General features: G+C 66.8%; 7 non-coding genes across 7 annotated transcripts; all 7 read left to right on the forward strand.

Moving 5' to 3' along the window:
- Window positions 1-2,614: 2,614 nt before the first annotated feature.
- On the forward strand, window positions 2,615-2,733 carry LOC132512324 (5S ribosomal RNA). The gene has a single exon (XR_009538058.1). It is a non-coding gene; the product is annotated as a 5S ribosomal RNA (ribosomal RNA).
- A 2,692-nt stretch (window positions 2,734-5,425) lies between these two features.
- Window positions 5,426-5,544, forward strand: LOC132512326 (5S ribosomal RNA). Its single transcript, XR_009538060.1, has one exon. It is a non-coding gene; the product is annotated as a 5S ribosomal RNA (ribosomal RNA).
- Window positions 5,545-6,481: 937 nt separating this feature from the next.
- LOC132512327 (5S ribosomal RNA) lies at window positions 6,482-6,600 on the forward strand. The gene has a single exon (XR_009538061.1). It is a non-coding gene; the product is annotated as a 5S ribosomal RNA (ribosomal RNA).
- A 2,685-nt stretch (window positions 6,601-9,285) lies between these two features.
- Window positions 9,286-9,404, forward strand: LOC132512328 (5S ribosomal RNA). Its single transcript, XR_009538062.1, has one exon. It is a non-coding gene; the product is annotated as a 5S ribosomal RNA (ribosomal RNA).
- Window positions 9,405-12,128: 2,724 nt separating this feature from the next.
- LOC132512329 (5S ribosomal RNA) lies at window positions 12,129-12,247 on the forward strand. Its single transcript, XR_009538063.1, has one exon. It is a non-coding gene; the product is annotated as a 5S ribosomal RNA (ribosomal RNA).
- Window positions 12,248-14,975: 2,728 nt separating this feature from the next.
- On the forward strand, window positions 14,976-15,094 carry LOC132512330 (5S ribosomal RNA). Its single transcript, XR_009538064.1, has one exon. It is a non-coding gene; the product is annotated as a 5S ribosomal RNA (ribosomal RNA).
- Window positions 15,095-17,825: 2,731 nt separating this feature from the next.
- On the forward strand, window positions 17,826-17,944 carry LOC132512331 (5S ribosomal RNA). The gene has a single exon (XR_009538065.1). It is a non-coding gene; the product is annotated as a 5S ribosomal RNA (ribosomal RNA).
- Window positions 17,945-19,992: the final 2,048 nt, after the last annotated feature.

A 19,992-nucleotide genomic window follows, 5' to 3' on the forward strand; every position in this document is an offset into this window, starting at 1 on the left:
GGCAGTAGTCAAGGTGGTTTGCCTGCCCGAGCAGGAAGCTTGGGCGATGGCAGAAGCGGGAAGAAACTCTTGAGCACAGGTTCTTGGGATCCACGGAGCAGCGCATGCACATGCGATGGCTGCCTACACAGCTGGCTTGCTTGTCTGTGGGGAAAGGCGAGATGGGTCAGGGCCTGGGTTCCTGAGGGGCTGAGAATCAAGGCAGGGATAGAAGAAAGGGGACAGGCCCACATCCCCTGAACCCACGCCGGCGCCCACTCACCTTTGTGGAAAATACGATTGAAAAGTGCCCGCAAGAATCTCTTCAGATGCCTCCAGAGTTGAGGGAAGAAGGGGAGGGGGGAGGCCGGGAGCAGGGTGAGCCCTGAAATCCAACCCTTGTCCGGTCACACCCCAGCAGCCCTCCCACCTCAGCCCCTTCAAGACCCCAGGGCTCCCCCAACCGCGCTGCACAGATCCTGCCCTGACCATAGTCACCACGTTGATCCCCACGTTGAGCAAGATGAAGCTGACCGGGATCAGAAGAATTGAGTATCCTTGCTCCTGGCATTTCCTGGGGATGGGGCCAGTGAACGGCTCGGCTCGGTAGTAGTTTCGCTCACCCATGGCCGTTGGTCCCAGGACTGCCTGGGCCCCCTGCCCTCCAGTTTTAACTGGGAGCCAGACTGGGTCATAATGGGGCAGGTGGTGAGGTCACAGTGAGGGAGGGGGATGAAAAGGAGGGCCCAGAGTGGCATTCCCTGGTAACCAGGGTCAGGTAAGCTGAGGCTGGACAGTCAAACAGGGCCCGGTGGCCGGCATACATCCCCTCGAGCGGTCATTCATTCGCTCACCGCCCGCTGACTCACTTGTTCAAATGACACATTGCGTCTCTTGGCCCCTCTTGAGACTAGGAAGACCTTGGCCTCAGAGGCCTGCTGAAGGCCTGGCTGGAGTCCAGAGCCTCAGCCTTCTTCATGCCCTTCACTGGGCCTGGAGCTGGACCTGCCCAGATGTGGAACCTCCCAGTTTGGAAGCAACTTCTTGTATGAGGCTCTCTGTGGACAGGGACAGCTGAGACACAGAGGAGGTGCCCAGAGACCAGGGGTTTGGAGTCTGCAGCTGCAGATGTACTTAGTGCATGGTATAGGACCAGGAGGGGCCTGCTGGCGGAACTGTGGCCACTAAACCAAAGGGACCCTCAGGCCAAGAAGGGGACACTGGCTTCTTATTGCAGGAAGCCAAGCGCAGGGACCCAGGCTGGCAGAAGGAGTGGCGCTTCCAAGCCACAGACCACCAATGTTTCCTGGACTCTGGCGCTCTTTATTCCTCTCTCCATGCCCTGCCGCCCCCTGCCCCTGCCCCCATTTGCTGCTGGTAAGTTCATTTTCCCAGTCTGGCTCCCGTGCAGAGAGGGCCTGGAGGCCGAGGTGGAAGGTAGCAGCGAGTTGGCCCGCGCTTGGCCCTCCTGCGGTTGCCGCTTCAGCACCAGACTGTCATACACCTGGTAGTTGGCATGGCCTCCCGGGTTCCGGCTGAGTGGCATGAAGGTGGGCGGGGGTGGAGGGTGCTCGGTAGCCTGGACGTCGGGCAGGAGGTGAGAGGGGCGGAGGAGCAGCGCTGAGCTGGGAGCCGGGGCCCGCTGGTCCGAGGCCTCGGCCAGTACCGTGAGGGAGGCGGAGGTGGCCACAGGGCGCCGCAAGGGCAGGATCTCAGCCCATTCGGCCGCCGGGTGCCGCACCTCGTGGGGATCGCGGGAGTAATCCAAGTGTCCCGTGGAGGGGTGCGGGCTGCGGTTGGACTCGCTGTGAGCACAGCTGGGGAGGCTACGTCTGTGGGCCGGTGGGGTGTCGCGCTACCAGGCTTCAGGCCGGTAGCCCCGAGGCACCAGAGCGGATGGAGGCTCAGAGCCCTCCAGACCCAGACTCCGCCGCGGGCCCAGTTGCCGTCCTTTCGGCCCGCGAGCCCCTCGACCTGCACCTGGCCGCCCCCACCGGCGCCCAGCCCCGGCGCCGCCACCTGTGTGCCGGTGTGTCCCTCCACAGCTCCCTCCGACAAAAGCCCCCCCCCCACACCACCCCGCCCCTCTGGCGTGTCACCGCGGCCGGGTGCGGGAGCGGGATCGAGGGCAGGGGCCGCTTCCCCGGGCCTGCCGGCCACCAGGGGCGGGGTCCTGAGCTCGGCGGGGGCTGTGGGGGCAAGGGTGGCCTGGCCGGGGCTGAGGGGCCGTGGCGACTCAATGGTGGCTCCCAGTGGCTTCGGGCCAGCTGCTGTCGGGCAGGAGGGCCGGCCCGGGCTGCGGCCGGGCTGCGCCTAGCGCCGCGTGGGCGGGCAGGGCCGAGGCCCAAGGGACCGCGGGCCCCGGGCCCTGAAGCCTCCGGGGCCACGTGCCTGTGAGCGACGTGCGGGATCTTGGGCGGGGCGCCAAGCGCCGAAGGGTTTGCTGGGTCACGGCCGCCCTGGGCTGGGAGGTGGTCGCCAAACCCTCCGCCGCCGCCCGATACCCGAGACCTCCGTTCCCCCTGCCTGGGCGGGCGAGGGGGCCCTGCCGGGGCGGGCCGGCCGCCGGGCTGGCGTTAAGGCGCCAGCGCCAGCGAAAGTGGGCCTCAAGAGGCAGCCCGCGGCCCCCGCCCCCGTCTACGGCCATACCACCCTGAACGCGCCCGATCTCGTCTGATCTCGGAAGCTAAGCAGGGTCGGGCCTGGTTAGTACTTGGATGGGAGACCGCCTGGGAATACCGGGTGCTGTAGGCTTTTTGCCTCCCGCTCCGCCCGCCTTCTCCTTCACTCGCCCGCGGCGGGGGGGGGGGGGGGTGGGGGTGGGGGTGGGGGGCAGCCGGCTCCGCCCCCGCCGAGCCCCGCTGCAGGCAGTAGTCAAGGTGGTTTGCCTGCCCGAGCAGGAAGCTTGGGCGATGGCAGAAGCGGGAAGAAACTCTTGAGCACAGGTTCTTGGGATCCACGGAGCAGCGCATGCACATGCGATGGCTGCCTACACAGCTGGCTTGCTTGTCTGTGGGGAAAGGCGAGATGGGTCAGGGCCTGGGTTCCTGAGGGGCTGAGAATCAAGGCAGGGATAGAAGAAAGGGGACAGGCCCACATCCCCTGAACCCACGCCGGCGCCCACTCACCTTTGTGGAAAATACGATTGAAAAGTGCCCGCAAGAATCTCTTCAGATGCCTCCAGAGTTGAGGGAAGAAGGGGAGGGGGGAGGCCGGGAGCAGGGTGAGCCCTGAAATCCAACCCTTGTCCGGTCACACCCCAGCAGCCCTCCCACCTCAGCCCCTTCAAGACCCCAGGGCTCCCCCAACCGCGCTGCACAGATCCTGCCCTGACCATAGTCACCACGTTGATCCCCACGTTGAGCAAGATGAAGCTGACCGGGATCAGAAGAATTGAGTATCCTTGCTCCTGGCATTTCCTGGGGATGGGGCCAGTGAACGGCTCGGCTCGGTAGTAGTTTCGCTCACCCATGGCCGTTGGTCCCAGGACTGCCTGGGCCCCCTGCCCTCCAGTTTTAACTGGGAGCCAGACTGGGTCATAATGGGGCAGGTGGTGAGGTCACAGTGAGGGAGGGGGATGAAAAGGAGGGCCCAGAGTGGCATTCCCTGGTAACCAGGGTCAGGTAAGCTGAGGCTGGACAGTCAAACAGGGCCCGGTGGCCGGCATACATCCCCTCGAGCGGTCATTCATTCGCTCACCGCCCGCTGACTCACTTGTTCAAATGACACATTGCGTCTCTTGGCCCCTCTTGAGACTAGGAAGACCTTGGCCTCAGAGGCCTGCTGAAGGCCTGGCTGGAGTCCAGAGCCTCAGCCTTCTTCATGCCCTTCACTGGGCCTGGAGCTGGACCTGCCCAGATGTGGAACCTCCCAGTTTGGAAGCAACTTCTTGTATGAGGCTCTCTGTGGACAGGGACAGCTGAGACACAGAGGAGGTGCCCAGAGACCAGGGGTTTGGAGTCTGCAGCTGCAGATGTACTTAGTGCATGGTATAGGACCAGGAGGGGCCTGCTGGCGGAACTGTGGCCACTAAACCAAAGGGACCCTCAGGCCAAGAAGGGGACACTGGCTTCTTATTGCAGGAAGCCAAGCGCAGGGACCCAGGCTGGCAGAAGGAGTGGCGCTTCCAAGCCACAGACCACCAATGTTTCCTGGACTCTGGCGCTCTTTATTCCTCTCTCCATGCCCTGCCGCCCCCTGCCCCTGCCCCCATTTGCTGCTGGTAAGTTCATTTTCCCAGTCTGGCTCCCGTGCAGAGAGGGCCTGGAGGCCGAGGTGGAAGGTAGCAGCGAGTTGGCCCGCGCTTGGCCCTCCTGCGGTTGCCGCTTCAGCACCAGACGGTCATACACCTGGTAGTTGGCATTGCCTCCCGGGTTCCGGCTGAGTGGCATGAAGGTGGGCGGGGGTGGAGGGTGCTCGGTAGCCTGGACGTCGGGCAGGAGGTGAGAGGGGCGGAGGAGCAGCGCTGAGCTGGGAGCCGGGGCCCGCTGGTCCGAGGCCTCGGCCAGTACCGTGAGGGAGGCGGAGGTGGCCACAGGGCGCCGCAAGGGCAGGATCTCAGCCCATTCGGCCGCCGGGTGCCGCACCTCGTGGGGATCGCGGGAGTAATCCAAGTGTCCCGTGGAGGGGTGCAGGCTGCGGTTGGACTCGCTGTGAGCACAGCTGGGGAGGCTACGTCTGTGGGCCGGTGGGGTGTCGCGCTACCAGGCTTCGGGCCGGTAGCCCCGAGGCACCAGAGCGGATGGAGGCTCAGAGCCCTCCAGACCCAGACTCCGCCGCGGGCCCAGTTGCCGTCCTTTCGGCCCGCGAGCCCCTCGACCTGCACCTGGCCGCCCCCACCGGCGCCCAGCCCCGGCGCCGCCACCTGTGTGCCGGTGTGTCCCTCCACAGCTCCCTCCGACAGAAGCCCCCCCACACACCACCCCGCCCCTCTGGCGTGTCACCGCGGCCGGGTGCGGGAGCGGGATCGAGGGCAGGGGCCGCTTCCCCGGGCCTGCCGGCCACCAGGGGCGGGGTCCTGAGCTCGGCGGGGGCTGTGGGGGCAAGGGTGGCCTGGCCGGGGCTGAGGGGCCGTGGCGACTCAATGGTGGCTCCCAGTGGCTTCGGGCCAGCTGCTGTCAGGCAGGAGGGCCGGCCCGGGCTGCGGCCGGGCTGCGCCTAGCGCCGCGTGGGCGGGCAGGGCCGAGGCCCAAGGGACCTGTGAGCGACGTGCGGGATCTTGGGCGGGGCGCCAAGCGCCGAAGGGTTTGCTGGGTCACGGCCGCCCTGGGCTGGGAGGTGGTCGCCAAACCCTCCGCCGCCGCCCGATACCCGAGACCTCCGTTCCCCCTGCCTGGGCGGGCGAGGGGGCCCTGCCGGGGCGGGCCGGCCCGGCCGCCGGGCTGGCGTTAAGGCGCCAGCGCCAGCGAAAGTGGGCCTCAAGAGGCAGCCCGCGGCCCCCGCCCCCGTCTACGGCCATACCACCCTGAACGCGCCCGATCTCGTCTGATCTCGGAAGCTAAGCAGGGTCGGGCCTGGTTAGTACTTGGATGGGAGACCGCCTGGGAATACCGGGTGCTGTAGGCTTTTTGCCTCCCGCTCCGCCCGCCTTCTCCTTCACTCGCCCGCGGCGGGGGCCGCCGGCACCGCCCCCGCCGGGCCCCGCTGCAGGCCCCGCCTCCTCAGGCCCCTCCCACCACGGCGCGCGCCGGCGGGGGCGCTCCCCGCCGGCCCGGCCGGCCAGGCGGCCAGAAGGCGGCCCTGGAAGGCAGCCGCACCCCAGACGCTCCTGGGGCGGCTGGCCCGGACTCAGACTCCGCCGCGGGCCCAGTTGCCGTCCTTTCGGCCCGCGAGCCCCTCGACCTGCACCTGGCCGCCCCCACCGGCGCCCAGCCCCGGCGCCGCCACCTGTGTGCCGGTGTGTCCCTCCACAGCTCCCTCCGACAAAAGCCCCCCCCCCACACCACCCCGCCCCTCTGGCGTGTCACCGCGGCCGGGTGCGGGAGCGGGATCGAGGGCAGGGGCCGCTTCCCCGGGCCTGCCGGCCACCAGGGGCGGGGTCCTGAGCTCGGCGGGGGCTGTGGGGGCAAGGGTGGCCTGGCCGGGGCTGAGGGGCCGTGGCGACTCAATGGTGGCTCCCAGTGGCTTCGGGCCAGCTGCTGTCGGGCAGGAGGGCCGGCCCGGGCTGCGGCCGGGCTGCGCCTAGCGCCGCGTGGGCGGGCAGGGCCGAGGCCCAAGGGACCGCGGGCCCCGGGCCCTGAAGCCTCCGGGGCCACGTGCCTGTGAGCGACGTGCGGGATCTTGGGCGGGGCGCCAAGCGCCGAAGGGTTTGCTGGGTCACGGCCGCCCTGGGCTGGGAGGTGGTCGCCAAACCCTCCGCCGCCGCCCGATACCCGAGACCTCCGTTCCCCCTGCCTGGGCGGGCGAGGGGGCCCTGCCGGGGCGGGCCGGCCGCCGGGCTGGCGTTAAGGCGCCAGCGCCAGCGAAAGTGGGCCTCAAGAGGCAGCCCGCGGCCCCCGCCCCCGTCTACGGCCATACCACCCTGAACGCGCCCGATCTCGTCTGATCTCGGAAGCTAAGCAGGGTCGGGCCTGGTTAGTACTTGGATGGGAGACCGCCTGGGAATACCGGGTGCTGTAGGCTTTTTGCCTCCCGCTCCGCCCGCCTTCTCCTTCACTCGCCCGCGGCGGGGGGGGGGGGGTGGGGGTGGGGGTGGGGGGCAGCCGGCTCCGCCCCCGCCGAGCCCCGCTGCAGGCAGTAGTCAAGGTGGTTTGCCTGCCCGAGCAGGAAGCTTGGGCGATGGCAGAAGCGGGAAGAAACTCTTGAGCACAGGTTCTTGGGATCCACGGAGCAGCGCATGCACATGCGATGGCTGCCTACACAGCTGGCTTGCTTGTCTGTGGGGAAAGGCGAGATGGGTCAGGGCCTGGGTTCCTGAGGGGCTGAGAATCAAGGCAGGGATAGAAGAAAGGGGACAGGCCCACATCCCCTGAACCCACGCCGGCGCCCACTCACCTTTGTGGAAAATACGATTGAAAAGTGCCCGCAAGAATCTCTTCAGATGCCTCCAGAGTTGAGGGAAGAAGGGGAGGGGGGAGGCCGGGAGCAGGGTGAGCCCTGAAATCCAACCCTTGTCCGGTCACACCCCAGCAGCCCTCCCACCTCAGCCCCTTCAAGACCCCAGGGCTCCCCCAACCGCGCTGCACAGATCCTGCCCTGACCATAGTCACCACGTTGATCCCCACGTTGAGCAAGATGAAGCTGACCGGGATCAGAAGAATTGAGTATCCTTGCTCCTGGCATTTCCTGGGGATGGGGCCAGTGAACGGCTCGGCTCGGTAGTAGTTTCGCTCACCCATGGCCGTTGGTCCCAGGACTGCCTGGGCCCCCTGCCCTCCAGTTTTAACTGGGAGCCAGACTGGGTCATAATGGGGCAGGTGGTGAGGTCACAGTGAGGGAGGGGGATGAAAAGGAGGGCCCAGAGTGGCATTCCCTGGTAACCAGGGTCAGGTAAGCTGAGGCTGGACAGTCAAACAGGGCCCGGTGGCCGGCATACATCCCCTCGAGCGGTCATTCATTCGCTCACCGCCCGCTGACTCACTTGTTCAAATGACACATTGCGTCTCTTGGCCCCTCTTGAGACTAGGAAGACCTTGGCCTCAGAGGCCTGCTGAAGGCCTGGCTGGAGTCCAGAGCCTCAGCCTTCTTCATGCCCTTCACTGGGCCTGGAGCTGGACCTGCCCAGATGTGGAACCTCCCAGTTTGGAAGCAACTTCTTGTATGAGGCTCTCTGTGGACAGGGACAGCTGAGACACAGAGGAGGTGCCCAGAGACCAGGGGTTTGGAGTCTGCAGCTGCAGATGTACTTAGTGCATGGTATAGGACCAGGAGGGGCCTGCTGGCGGAACTGTGGCCACTAAACCAAAGGGACCCTCAGGCCAAGAAGGGGACACTGGCTTCTTATTGCAGGAAGCCAAGCGCAGGGACCCAGGCTGGCAGAAGGAGTGGCGCTTCCAAGCCACAGACCACCAATGTTTCCTGGACTCTGGCGCTCTTTATTCCTCTCTCCATGCCCTGCCGCCCCCTGCCCCTGCCCCCATTTGCTGCTGGTAAGTTCATTTTCCCAGTCTGGCTCCCGTGCAGAGAGGGCCTGGAGGCCGAGGTGGAAGGTAGCAGCGAGTTGGCCCGCGCTTGGCCCTCCTGCGGTTGCCGCTTCAGCACCAGACGGTCATACACCTGGTAGTTGGCATTGCCTCCCGGGTTCCGGCTGAGTGGCATGAAGGTGGGCGGGGGTGGAGGGTGCTCGGTAGCCTGGACGTCGGGCAGGAGGTGAGAGGGGCGGAGGAGCAGCGCTGAGCTGGGAGCCGGGGCCCGCTGGTCCGAGGCCTCGGCCAGTACCGTGAGGGAGGCGGAGGTGGCCACAGGGCGCCGCAAGGGCAGGATCTCAGCCCATTCGGCCGCCGGGTGCCGCACCTCGTGGGGATCGCGGGAGTAATCCAAGTGTCCCGTGGAGGGGTGCAGGCTGCGGTTGGACTCGCTGTGAGCACAGCTGGGGAGGCTACGTCTGTGGGCCGGTGGGGTGTCGCGCTACCAGGCTTCGGGCCGGTAGCCCCGAGGCACCAGAGCGGATGGAGGCTCAGAGCCCTCCAGACCCAGACTCCGCCGCGGGCCCAGTTGCCGTCCTTTCGGCCCGCGAGCCCCTCGACCTGCACCTGGCCGCCCCCACCGGCGCCCAGCCCCGGCGCCGCCACCTGTGTGCCGGTGTGTCCCTCCACAGCTCCCTCCGACAGAAGCCCCCCCACACACCACCCCGCCCCTCTGGCGTGTCACCGCGGCCGGGTGCGGGAGCGGGATCGAGGGCAGGGGCCGCTTCCCCGGGCCTGCCGGCCACCAGGGGCGGGGTCCTGAGCTCGGCGGGGGCTGTGGGGGCAAGGGTGGCCTGGCCGGGGCTGAGGGGCCGTGGCGACTCAATGGTGGCTCCCAGTGGCTTCGGGCCAGCTGCTGTCAGGCAGGAGGGCCGGCCCGGGCTGCGGCCGGGCTGCGCCTAGCGCCGCGTGGGCGGGCAGGGCCGAGGCCCAAGGGACCTGTGAGCGACGTGCGGGATCTTGGGCGGGGCGCCAAGCGCCGAAGGGTTTGCTGGGTCACGGCCGCCCTGGGCTGGGAGGTGGTCGCCAAACCCTCCGCCGCCGCCCGATACCCGAGACCTCCGTTCCCCCTGCCTGGGCGGGCGAGGGGGCCCTGCCGGGGCGGGCCGGCCGCCGGGCTGGCGTTAAGGCGCCAGCGCCAGCGAAAGTGGGCCTCAAGAGGCAGCCCGCGGCCCCCGCCCCCGTCTACGGCCATACCACCCTGAACGCGCCCGATCTCGTCTGATCTCGGAAGCTAAGCAGGGTCGGGCCTGGTTAGTACTTGGATGGGAGACCGCCTGGGAATACCGGGTGCTGTAGGCTTTTTGCCTCCCGCTCCGCCCGCCTTCTCCTTCACTCGCCCGCGGCGGGGGGGGGGGGGGTGGGGGTGGGGGTGGGGGGCAGCCGGCTCCGCCCCCGCCGAGCCCCGCTGCAGGCAGTAGTCAAGGTGGTTTGCCTGCCCGAGCAGGAAGCTTGGGCGATGGCAGAAGCGGGAAGAAACTCTTGAGCACAGGTTCTTGGGATCCACGGAGCAGCGCATGCACATGCGATGGCTGCCTACACAGCTGGCTTGCTTGTCTGTGGGGAAAGGCGAGATGGGTCAGGGCCTGGGTTCCTGAGGGGCTGAGAATCAAGGCAGGGATAGAAGAAAGGGGACAGGCCCACATCCCCTGAACCCACGCCGGCGCCCACTCACCTTTGTGGAAAATACGATTGAAAAGTGCCCGCAAGAATCTCTTCAGATGCCTCCAGAGTTGAGGGAAGAAGGGGAGGGGGGAGGCCGGGAGCAGGGTGAGCCCTGAAATCCAACCCTTGTCCGGTCACACCCCAGCAGCCCTCCCACCTCAGCCCCTTCAAGACCCCAGGGCTCCCCCAACCGCGCTGCACAGATCCTGCCCTGACCATAGTCACCACGTTGATCCCCACGTTGAGCAAGATGAAGCTGACCGGGATCAGAAGAATTGAGTATCCTTGCTCCTGGCATTTCCTGGGGATGGGGCCAGTGAACGGCTCGGCTCGGTAGTAGTTTCGCTCACCCATGGCCGTTGGTCCCAGGACTGCCTGGGCCCCCTGCCCTCCAGTTTTAACTGGGAGCCAGACTGGGTCATAATGGGGCAGGTGGTGAGGTCACAGTGAGGGAGGGGGATGAAAAGGAGGGCCCAGAGTGGCATTCCCTGGTAACCAGGGTCAGGTAAGCTGAGGCTGGACAGTCAAACAGGGCCCGGTGGCCGGCATACATCCCCTCGAGCGGTCATTCATTCGCTCACCGCCCGCTGACTCACTTGTTCAAATGACACATTGCGTCTCTTGGCCCCTCTTGAGACTAGGAAGACCTTGGCCTCAGAGGCCTGCTGAAGGCCTGGCTGGAGTCCAGAGCCTCAGCCTTCTTCATGCCCTTCACTGGGCCTGGAGCTGGACCTGCCCAGATGTGGAACCTCCCAGTTTGGAAGCAACTTCTTGTATGAGGCTCTCTGTGGACAGGGACAGCTGAGACACAGAGGAGGTGCCCAGAGACCAGGGGTTTGGAGTCTGCAGCTGCAGATGTACTTAGTGCATGGTATAGGACCAGGAGGGGCCTGCTGGCGGAACTGTGGCCACTAAACCAAAGGGACCCTCAGGCCAAGAAGGGGACACTGGCTTCTTATTGCAGGAAGCCAAGCGCAGGGACCCAGGCTGGCAGAAGGAGTGGCGCTTCCAAGCCACAGACCACCAATGTTTCCTGGACTCTGGCGCTCTTTATTCCTCTCTCCATGCCCTGCCGCCCCCTGCCCCTACCCCCATTTGCTGCTGGTAAGTTCATTTTCCCAGTCTGGCTCCCGTGCAGAGAGGGCCTGGAGGCCGAGGTGGAAGGTAGCAGCGAGTTGGCCCGCGCTTGGCCCTCCTGCGGTTGCCGCTTCAGCACCAGACTGTCATACACCTGGTAGTTGGCATGGCCTCCCGGGTTCCGGCTGAGTGGCATGAAGGTGGGCGGGGGTGGAGGGTGCTCGGTAGCCTGGACGTCGGGCAGGAGGTGAGAGGGGCGGAGGAGCAGCGCTGAGCTGGGAGCCGGGGCCCGCTGGTCCGAGGCCTCGGCCAGTACCGTGAGGGAGGCGGAGGTGGCCACAGGGCGGCGCAAGGGCAGGATCTCAGCCCATTCGGCCGCCGGGTGCCGCACCTCGTGGGGATCGCGGGAGTAATCCAAGTGTCCCGTGGAGGGGTGCAGGCTGCGGTTGGACTCGCTGTGAGCACAGCTGGGGAGGCTACGTCTGTGGGCCGGTGGGGTGTCGCGCTACCAGGCTTCGGGCCGGTAGCCCCGAGGCACCAGAGCGGATGGAGGCTCAGAGCCCTCCAGACCCAGACTCCGCCGCGGGCCCAGTTGCCGTCCTTTCGGCCCGCGAGCCCCTCGACCTGCACCTGGCCGCCCCCACCGGCGCCCAGCCCCGGCGCCGCCACCTGTGTGCCGGTGTGTCCCTCCACAGCTCCCTCCGACAAAAGCCCCCACCACCACCACCCCGCCCCTCTGGCGTGTCACCGCGGCCGGGTGCGGGAGCGGGATCGAGGGCAGGGGCCGCTTCCGCGGGCCTGCCGGCCACCAGGGGCGGGGTCCTGAGCTCGGCGGGGGCTGTGGGGGCAAGGGTGGCCTGGCCGGGGCTGAGGGGCCGTGGCGACTCAATGGTGGCTCCCAGTGGCTTCGGGCCAGCTGCTGTCGGGCAGGAGGGCCGGCCCGGGCTGCGGCCGGGCTGCGCCTAGCGCCGCGTGGGCGGGCAGGGCCGAGGCCCAAGGGACCGCGGGCCCCGGGCCCTGAAGCCTCCGGGGCCACGTGCCTGTGAGCGACGTGCGGGATCTTGGGCGGGGCGCCAAGCGCCGAAGGGTTTGCTGGGTCACGGCCGCCCTGGGCTGGGAGGTGGTCGCCAAACCCTCCGCCGCCGCCCGATACCCGAGACCTCCGTTCCCCCTGCCTGGGCGGGCGAGGGGGCCCTGCCGGGGCGGGCCGGCCGCCGGGCTGGCGTTAAGGCGCCAGCGCCAGCGAAAGTGGGCCTCAAGAGGCAGCCCGCGGCCCCCGCCCCCGTCTACGGCCATACCACCCTGAACGCGCCCGATCTCGTCTGATCTCGGAAGCTAAGCAGGGTCGGGCCTGGTTAGTACTTGGATGGGAGACCGCCTGGGAATACCGGGTGCTGTAGGCTTTTTGCCTCCCGCTCCGCCCGCCTTCTCCTTCACTCGCCCGCGGCGGGGGGGGGGGGGTGGGGTGGGGGTGGGGGTGGGGGGCAGCCGGCTCCGCCCCCGCCGAGCCCCGCTGCAGGCAGTAGTCAAGGTGGTTTGCCTGCCCGAGCAGGAAGCTTGGGCGATGGCAGAAGCGGGAAGAAACTCTTGAGCACAGGTTCTTGGGATCCACGGAGCAGCGCATGCACATGCGATGGCTGCCTACACAGCTGGCTTGCTTGTCTGTGGGGAAAGGCGAGATGGGTCAGGGCCTGGGTTCCTGAGGGGCTGAGAATCAAGGCAGGGATAGAAGAAAGGGGACAGGCCCACATCCCCTGAACCCACGCCGGCGCCCACTCACCTTTGTGGAAAATACGATTGAAAAGTGCCCGCAAGAATCTCTTCAGATGCCTCCAGAGTTGAGGGAAGAAGGGGAGGGGGGAGGCCGGGAGCAGGGTGAGCCCTGAAATCCAACCCTTGTCCGGTCACACCCCAGCAGCCCTCCCACCTCAGCCCCTTCAAGACCCCAGGGCTCCCCCAACCGCGCTGCACAGATCCTGCCCTGACCATAGTCACCACGTTGATCCCCACGTTGAGCAAGATGAAGCTGACCGGGATCAGAAGAATTGAGTATCCTTGCTCCTGGCATTTCCTGGGGATGGGGCCAGTGAACGGCTCGGCTCGGTAGTAGTTTCGCTCACCCATGGCCGTTGGTCCCAGGACTGCCTGGGCCCCCTGCCCTCCAGTTTTAACTGGGAGCCAGACTGGGTCATAATGGGGCAGGTGGTGAGGTCACAGTGAGGGAGGGGGATGAAAAGGAGGGCCCAGAGTGGCATTCCCTGGTAACCAGGGTCAGGTAAGCTGAGGCTGGACAGTCAAACAGGGCCCGGTGGCCGGCATACATCCCCTCGAGCGGTCATTCATTCGCTCACCGCCCGCTGACTCACTTGTTCAAATGACACATTGCGTCTCTTGGCCCCTCTTGAGACTAGGAAGACCTTGGCCTCAGAGGCCTGCTGAAGGCCTGGCTGGAGTCCAGAGCCTCAGCCTTCTTCATGCCCTTCACTGGGCCTGGAGCTGGACCTGCCCAGATGTGGAACCTCCCAGTTTGGAAGCAACTTCTTGTATGAGGCTCTCTGTGGACAGGGACAGCTGAGACACAGAGGAGGTGCCCAGAGACCAGGGGTTTGGAGTCTGCAGCTGCAGATGTACTTAGTGCATGGTATAGGACCAGGAGGGGCCTGCTGGCGGAACTGTGGCCACTAAACCAAAGGGACCCTCAGGCCAAGAAGGGGACACTGGCTTCTTATTGCAGGAAGCCAAGCGCAGGGACCCAGGCTGGCAGAAGGAGTGGCGCTTCCAAGCCACAGACCACCAATGTTTCCTGGACTCTGGCGCTCTTTATTCCTCTCTCCATGCCCTGCCGCCCCCTGCCCCTGCCCCCATTTGCTGCTGGTAAGTTCATTTTCCCAGTCTGGCTCCTGTGCAGAGAGGGCCTGGAGGCCGAGGTGGAAGGTAGCAGCGAGTTGGCCCGCGCTTGGCCCTCCTGCGGTTGCCGCTTCAGCACCAGACTGTCATACACCTGGTAGTTGGCATGGCCTCCCGGGTTCCGGCTGAGTGGCATGAAGGTGGGCGGGGGTGGAGGGTGCTCGGTAGCCTGGACGTCGGGCAGGAGGTGAGAGGGGCGGAGGAGCAGCGCTGAGCTGGGAGCCGGGGCCCGCTGGTCCGAGGCCTCGGCCAGTACCGTGAGGGAGGCGGAGGTGGCCACAGGGCGCCGCAAGGGCAGGATCTCAGCCCATTCGGCCGCCGGGTGCCGCACCTCGTGGGGATCGCGGGAGTAATCCAAGTGTCCCGTGGAGGGGTGCGGGCTGCGGTTGGACTCGCTGTGAGCACAGCTGGGGAGGCTACGTCTGTGGGCCGGTGGGGTGTCGCGCTACCAGGCTTCGGGCCGGTAGCCCCGAGGCACCAGAGCGGATGGAGGCTCAGAGCCCTCCAGACCCAGACTCCGCCGCGGGCCCAGTTGCCGTCCTTTCGGCCCGCGAGCCCCTCGACCTGCACCTGGCCGCCCCCACCGGCGCCCAGCCCCGGCGCCGCCACCTGTGTGCCGGTGTGTCCCTCCACAGCTCCCTCCGACAGAAGCCCCCCCCCACACCACCCCGCCCCTCTGGCGTGTCACCGCGGCCGGGTGCGGGAGCGGGATCGAGGGCAGGGGCCGCTTCCCCGGGCCTGCCGGCCACCAGGGGCGGGGTCCTGAGCTCGGCGGGGGCTGTGGGGGCAAGGGTGGCCTGGCCGGGGCTGAGGGGCCGTGGCGACTCAATGGTGGCTCCCAGTGGCTTCGGGCCAGCTGCTGTCGGGCAGGAGGGCCGGCCCGGGCTGCGGCCGGGCTGCGCCTAGCGCCGCGTGGGCGGGCAGGGCCGAGGCCCAAGGGACCGCGGGCCCCGGGCCCTGAAGCCTCCGGGGCCACGTGCCTGTGAGCGACGTGCGGGATCTTGGGCGGGGCGCCAAGCGCCGAAGGGTTTGCTGGGTCACGGCCGCCCTGGGCTGGGAGGTGGTCGCCAAACCCTCCGCCGCCGCCCGATACCCGAGACCTCCGTTCCCCCTGCCTGGGCGGGCGAGGGGGCCCTGCCGGGGCGGGCCGGCCGCCGGGCTGGCGTTAAGGCGCCAGCGCCAGCGAAAGTGGGCCTCAAGAGGCAGCCCGCGGCCCCCGCCCCCGTCTACGGCCATACCACCCTGAACGCGCCCGATCTCGTCTGATCTCGGAAGCTAAGCAGGGTCGGGCCTGGTTAGTACTTGGATGGGAGACCGCCTGGGAATACCGGGTGCTGTAGGCTTTTTGCCTCCCGCTCCGCCCGCCTTCTCCTTCACTCGCCCGCGGCGGGGGGGGTGGGGGGTGGGGTGGGGGTGGGGGTGGGGGGCAGCCGGCTCCGCCCCCGCCGAGCCCCGCTGCAGGCAGTAGTCAAGGTGGTTTGCCTGCCCGAGCAGGAAGCTTGGGCGATGGCAGAAGCGGGAAGAAACTCTTGAGCACAGGTTCTTGGGATCCACGGAGCAGCGCATGCACATGCGATGGCTGCCTACACAGCTGGCTTGCTTGTCTGTGGGGAAAGGCGAGATGGGTCAGGGCCTGGGTTCCTGAGGGGCTGAGAATCAAGGCAGGGATAGAAGAAAGGGGACAGGCCCACATCCCCTGAACCCACGCCGGCGCCCACTCACCTTTGTGGAAAATACGATTGAAAAGTGCCCGCAAGAATCTCTTCAGATGCCTCCAGAGTTGAGGGAAGAAGGGGAGGGGGGAGGCCGGGAGCAGGGTGAGCCCTGAAATCCAACCCTTGTCCGGTCACACCCCAGCAGCCCTCCCACCTCAGCCCCTTCAAGACCCCAGGGCTCCCCCAACCGCGCTGCACAGATCCTGCCCTGACCATAGTCACCACGTTGATCCCCACGTTGAGCAAGATGAAGCTGACCGGGATCAGAAGAATTGAGTATCCTTGCTCCTGGCATTTCCTGGGGATGGGGCCAGTGAACGGCTCGGCTCGGTAGTAGTTTCGCTCACCCATGGCCGTTGGTCCCAGGACTGCCTGGGCCCCCTGCCCTCCAGTTTTAACTGGGAGCCAGACTGGGTCATAATGGGGCAGGTGGTGAGGTCACAGTGAGGGAGGGGGATGAAAAGGAGGGCCCAGAGTGGCATTCCCTGGTAACCAGGGTCAGGTAAGCTGAGGCTGGACAGTCAAACAGGGCCCGGTGGCCGGCATACATCCCCTCGAGCGGTCATTCATTCGCTCACCGCCCGCTGACTCACTTGTTCAAATGACACATTGCGTCTCTTGGCCCCTCTTGAGACTAGGAAGACCTTGGCCTCAGAGGCCTGCTGAAGGCCTGGCTGGAGTCCAGAGCCTCAGCCTTCTTCATGCCCTTCACTGGGCCTGGAGCTGGACCTGCCCAGATGTGGAACCTCCCAGTTTGGAAGCAACTTCTTGTATGAGGCTCTCTGTGGACAGGGACAGCTGAGACACAGAGGAGGTGCCCAGAGACCAGGGGTTTGGAGTCTGCAGCTGCAGATGTACTTAGTGCATGGTATAGGACCAGGAGGGGCCTGCTGGCGGAACTGTGGCCACTAAACCAAAGGGACCCTCAGGCCAAGAAGGGGACACTGGCTTCTTATTGCAGGAAGCCAAGCGCAGGGACCCAGGCTGGCAGAAGGAGTGGCGCTTCCAAGCCACAGACCACCAATGTTTCCTGGACTCTGGCGCTCTTTATTCCTCTCTCCATGCCCTGCCGCCCCCTGCCCCTGCCCCCATTTGCTGCTGGTAAGTTCATTTTCCCAGTCTGGCTCCCGTGCAGAGAGGGCCTGGAGGCCGAGGTGGAAGGTAGCAGCGAGTTGGCCCGCGCTTGGCCCTCCTGCGGTTGCCGCTTCAGCACCAGACTGTCATACACCTGGTAGTTGGCATGGCCTCCCGGGTTCCGGCTGAGTGGCATGAAGGTGGGCGGGGGTGGAGGGTGCTCGGTAGCCTGGACGTCGGGCAGGAGGTGAGAGGGGCGGAGGAGCAGCGCTGAGCTGGGAGCCGGGGCCCGCTGGTCCGAGGCCTCGGCCAGTACCGTGAGGGAGGCGGAGGTGGCCACAGGGCGCCGCAAGGGCAGGATCTCAGCCCATTCGGCCGCCGGGTGCCGCACCTCGTGGGGATCGCGGGAGTAATCCAAGTGTCCCGTGGAGGGGTGCGGGCTGCGGTTGGACTCGCTGTGAGCACAGCTGGGGAGGCTACGTCTGTGGGCCGGTGGGGTGTCGCGCTACCAGGCTTCGGGCCGGTAGCCCCGAGGCACCAGAGCGGATGGAGGCTCAGAGCCCTCCAGACCCAGACTCCGCCGCGGGCCCAGTTGCCGTCCTTTCGGCCCGCGAGCCCCTCGACCTGCACCTGGCCGCCCCCACCGGCGCCCAGCCCCGGCGCCGCCACCTGTGTGCCGGTGTGTCCCTCCACAGCTCCCTCCGACAGAAGCCCCCCCCCCACACCACCCCGCCCCTCTGGCGTGTCACCGCGGCCGGGTGCGGGAGCGGGATCGAGGGCAGGGGCCGCTTCCCCGGGCCTGCCGGCCACCAGGGGCGGGGTCCTGAGCTCGGCGGGGGCTGTGGGGGCAAGGGTGGCCTGGCCGGGGCTGAGGGGCCGTGGCGACTCAATGGTGGCTCCCAGTGGCTTCGGGCCAGCTGCTGTCGGGCAGGAGGGCCGGCCCGGGCTGCGGCCGGGCTGCGCCTAGCGCCGCGTGGGCGGGCAGGGCCGAGGCCCAAGGGACCGCGGGCCCCGGGCCCTGAAGCCTCCGGGGCCACGTGCCTGTGAGCGACGTGCGGGATCTTGGGCGGGGCGCCAAGCGCCGAAGGGTTTGCTGGGTCACGGCCGCCCTGGGCTGGGAGGTGGTCGCCAAACCCTCCGCCGCCGCCCGATACCCGAGACCTCCGTTCCCCCTGCCTGGGCGGGCGAGGGGGCCCTGCCGGGGCGGGCCGGCCGCCGGGCTGGCGTTAAGGCGCCAGCGCCAGCGAAAGTGGGCCTCAAGAGGCAGCCCGCGGCCCCCGCCCCCGTCTACGGCCATACCACCCTGAACGCGCCCGATCTCGTCTGATCTCGGAAGCTAAGCAGGGTCGGGCCTGGTTAGTACTTGGATGGGAGACCGCCTGGGAATACCGGGTGCTGTAGGCTTTTTGCCTCCCGCTCCGCCCGCCTTCTCCTTCACTCGCCCGCGGCGGGGGGGGGGGGGGGGGTGGGGGTGGGGTTGGGGGGCAGCCGGCTCCGCCCCCGCCGAGCCCCGCTGCAGGCAGTAGTCAAGGTGGTTTGCCTGCCCGAGCAGGAAGCTTGGGCGATGGCAGAAGCGGGAAGAAACTCTTGAGCACAGGTTCTTGGGATCCACGGAGCAGCGCATGCACATGCGATGGCTGCCTACACAGCTGGCTTGCTTGTCTGTGGGGAAAGGCGAGATGGGTCAGGGCCTGGGTTCCTGAGGGGCTGAGAATCAAGGCAGGGATAGAAGAAAGGGGACAGGCCCACATCCCCTGAACCCACGCCGGCGCCCACTCACCTTTGTGGAAAATACGATTGAAAAGTGCCCGCAAGAATCTCTTCAGATGCCTCCAGAGTTGAGGGAAGAAGGGGAGGGGGGAGGCCGGGAGCAGGGTGAGCCCTGAAATCCAACCCTTGTCCGGTCACACCCCAGCAGCCCTCCCACCTCAGCCCCTTCAAGACCCCAGGGCTCCCCCAACCGCGCTGCACAGATCCTGCCCTGACCATAGTCACCACGTTGATCCCCACGTTGAGCAAGATGAAGCTGACCGGGATCAGAAGAATTGAGTATCCTTGCTCCTGGCATTTCCTGGGGATGGGGCCAGTGAACGGCTCGGCTCGGTAGTAGTTTCGCTCACCCATGGCCGTTGGTCCCAGGACTGCCTGGGCCCCCTGCCCTCCAGTTTTAACTGGGAGCCAGACTGGGTCATAATGGGGCAGGTGGTGAGGTCACAGTGAGGGAGGGGGATGAAAAGGAGGGCCCAGAGTGGCATTCCCTGGTAACCAGGGTCAGGTAAGCTGAGGCTGGACAGTCAAACAGGGCCCGGTGGCCGGCATACATCCCCTCGAGCGGTCATTCATTCGCTCACCGCCCGCTGACTCACTTGTTCAAATGACACATTGCGTCTCTTGGCCCCTCTTGAGACTAGGAAGACCTTGGCCTCAGAGGCCTGCTGAAGGCCTGGCTGGAGTCCAGAGCCTCAGCCTTCTTCATGCCCTTCACTGGGCCTGGAGCTGGACCTGCCCAGATGTGGAACCTCCCAGTTTGGAAGCAACTTCTTGTATGAGGCTCTCTGTGGACAGGGACAGCTGAGACACAGAGGAGGTGCCCAGAGACCAGGGGTTTGGAGTCTGCAGCTGCAGATGTACTTAGTGCATGGTATAGGACCAGGAGGGGCCTGCTGGCGGAACTGTGGCCACTAAACCAAAGGGACCCTCAGGCCAAGAAGGGGACACTGGCTTCTTATTGCAGGAAGCCAAGCGCAGGGACCCAGGCTGGCAGAAGGAGTGGCGCTTCCAAGCCACAGACCACCAATGTTTCCTGGACTCTGGCGCTCTTTATTCCTCTCTCCATGCCCTGCCGCCCCCTGCCCCTGCCCCCATTTGCTGCTGGTAAGTTCATTTTCCCAGTCTGGCTCCCGTGCAGAGAGGGCCTGGAGGCCGAGGTGGAAGGTAGCAGCGAGTTGGCCCGCGCTTGGCCCTCCTGCGGTTGCCGCTTCAGCACCAGACGGTCATACACCTGGTAGTTGGCATTGCCTCCCGGGTTCCGGCTGAGTGGCATGAAGGTGGGCGGGGGTGGAGGGTGCTCGGTAGCCTGGACGTCGGGCAGGAGGTGAGAGGGGCGGAGGAGCAGCGCTGAGCTGGGAGCCGGGGCCCGCTGGTCCGAGGCCTCGGCCAGTACCGTGAGGGAGGCGGAGGTGGCCACAGGGCGGCGCAAGGGCAGGATCTCAGCCCATTCGGCCGCCGGGTGCCGCACCTCGTGGGGATCGCGGGAGTAATCCAAGTGTCCCGTGGAGGGGTGCAGGCTGCGGTTGGACTCGCTGTGAGCACAGCTGGGGAGGCTACGTCTGTGGGCCGGTGGGGTGTCGCGCTACCAGGCTTCGGGCCGGTAGCCCCGAGGCACCAGAGCGGATGGAGGCTCAGAGCCCTCCAGACCCAGACTCCGCCGCGGGCCCAGTTGCCGTCCTTTC

Source organism: Lagenorhynchus albirostris, chromosome 20 (genome assembly GCF_949774975.1).
Source record: "Lagenorhynchus albirostris chromosome 20, mLagAlb1.1, whole genome shotgun sequence".
NCBI lineage: Eukaryota > Metazoa > Chordata > Mammalia > Artiodactyla > Delphinidae > Lagenorhynchus > Lagenorhynchus albirostris.